Source organism: Vitis riparia, chromosome 9 (genome assembly GCF_004353265.1).
Source record: "Vitis riparia cultivar Riparia Gloire de Montpellier isolate 1030 chromosome 9, EGFV_Vit.rip_1.0, whole genome shotgun sequence".
Lineage (NCBI taxonomy): Eukaryota > Viridiplantae > Streptophyta > Magnoliopsida > Vitales > Vitaceae > Vitis > Vitis riparia.
In genome coordinates, this window is record NC_048439.1 from 19,840,110 (window position 1) to 19,842,553 (window position 2,444).

A 2,444-nucleotide genomic window follows, 5' to 3' on the forward strand; every position below is an offset into this window, starting at 1 on the left:
CAATTCTTGAGTCTGAGCCAATCCACTTGAGCCACTTGGCGGCAGTATCTTTTCATTGGTTCCTCCGGATTCCCCCTCTAATTCACAGCCTTTAGACTTCTCCATCTTATCACTAGTCTTACCATCATCGACATCTTCAGAGATGCCATCCCCAACGTTAGACCGAGGATCGTAACATTGATACTCAAAAAGGACGTTCCCATGCACCTTCTCCATTCGGGAGATAACATCACAAAGACACTTTGCAAAATCCACTGAAGCAATAACATCATCGTTTCCTGCTATAGGAAGGTGCTTAACTTGACTGGGCCGCGGCTGAATGCATGGAGAAAATAAAGAGAGATTTTAACGTGGGGAGCATGGTGCTCAGAGTGAGGAGAAGGTGATAAGCGTGGTGACCATGCTTCAAGGGGCACGGGTATTCGAAGAACGATGAGCTTGGTGCGTCGTTTCATGCATGGAGCGATTCCACGTGGAGCTTAGGCATGACAGAAAATGGACTTGAATGGAGGGCTTGGAGGTGGGTTTGGGGAGGTCCTTGCGTGGTGTGAGGGATGAACGGCAAGGGGAAATGAGTTAAGCAAGCATGGAGGGCGCTTGGGGTGGCTGTATGCATGGGGCTCCATGCTCGTGAAAGAGATAACGGGAATGAGGAGATAATGTTCTTGATGGGTGGTGAGAGTGAAAGAGTGGTGAGGAAATGGTATGAAGAGTGGAGAGTTAGAGTGAAGTGGGTATGGGAAATGTAGAGAGAGGAAAGGTGGCGGCCTGCATGGGTATCATCCTATCATGAAAGGTGGGCATGGGTTGTGGAGAAGGGTACGTGGTACGGGTGTGAAGGTGATCACGCATGGCCGTGCATGGCCATGCATGGGTGGGAATGATGGACTTGAGGGGCACCTGAAAGAGAGTGGGTGAGTGGTGTGGTGTAGAGAGAGAAAGGGTGGTGAGTGAAAGATGAGATGAGTTAAGGGAAAAGTGATAGAAGTTAGTGGTTTTGGATAGGATTACGGGTAGTGTGAGAAATGGGTGTGGTGGTTAGAGAGAAAGTTGGGTATGAAGAAAATGGGGTGGAAGGGTGGCCGGTTTTGCATGGTTCTCACATGCATGGATGGGTGAATTTTGAATTTTAAGGAAGGCTTCAGATGAGTTTTGGGCTGCCATGCATGCATAGAGTTTCATGGAGATCCGGCCAAGGCGTGCTGCTGGAGGAATCTGCGCATGAATCAAGGCATTCATCTCACTGTGATGTTCATGATGCACCACGTTCATTCTGGCGTAAGTGAACCAAACACCCCTGCTGGAAGTTCTCTAAGCCGTCCCTCCGTCATCCTTGCTTAAACGATAAACATCAATTCCACAAGGCGGAACTCCTTTATTTGACTGATTCTGGGCATGCTCTTGGCTATGGGCACGATTTAATCACCTCCTCTAAGAACTGCATCTGCGTGAAAGTCCACATCACAGACTTCAAAGCAAATGTCTCTCGTGTTCTTCCTTAGCCAATACACCCGCCTTTGTCTACCAATGTGACTCAGCAGCAACAGAATTCTTAATTTCATCAAAGTGCCGAGCTCCCTTACACATATCAACCACCTTGTTAGCGTCTGTGGTCCCAGTTCCAGAACACCAGATTTTCTTTGCAAGATCTTTGCCACAAACAAACTCCTTAGACAAGGTCTCGGATAGAGCTTTGAGTGCCCACCTTGGATCAAGACAACTAGCATCAATAATTCCTGTAACACCTTCCGAAGGTGGGGCTCTCACATAGAGACGGTCATGCTTGTTAGAGGACTTGCTCATCATGGCTCTGCAGGGCTTCTCAAAAATAGTCTCACGGGAAGACGCAACAGGGTCAGACCTATCAATTTCAGCACCACCCATGAAATTATCCCACAGACCTTTCAAACAGATCTCCAGGTGGAGTTCACCAGCGCCATCAATGATGCTTCCCAGGGTTTTTCAATAGCACAAAACACCATAGGGTCTGGTTTAGCCAAACACTTCGAACCTTCAACTAGTTGAGGAAGGCCAGATGCAACTTTGCACTGAATGACAATATGAACACCAGGTGAGACGGAGAACTTCATTGCTCTGATGGGATGGACATCAGACCCCTTCACCACTCTTAAGTTGAAGATAATCCTGAAGGGTCAGTGCTTCGGCAAAATAGGTCCGAGGAGGTAAGAGAGCTTAGTAATGACACACAAGGAACACAAGTGGAGGGTTTAGCGATGAGTTTAAAGGGCACACAAGATGGTAAGGGTGGCAGAACAGTTCAAACGAGACAACAACAATGAACATCTCCACATAGAGCAAAATGAAGCAACAAAACTTCTCCAAGTTAAAACCAATACTAAGAGGGATAATGAATGAAACGATCAGCATGCATATGAAGAAACCAGAAAGTAATGCTACTCAGATATAACTCCTGCTATTCCTAA

At 47.1% G+C, this 2,444-nt stretch overlaps 1 pseudogene; it reads right to left on the minus strand.

Annotated features, from left to right (window-relative positions):
- Positions 1-1,337: 1,337 nt before the first annotated feature.
- LOC117921901 lies at positions 1,338-2,099 on the minus strand (annotated as a pseudogene).
- Positions 2,100-2,444: the final 345 nt, after the last annotated feature.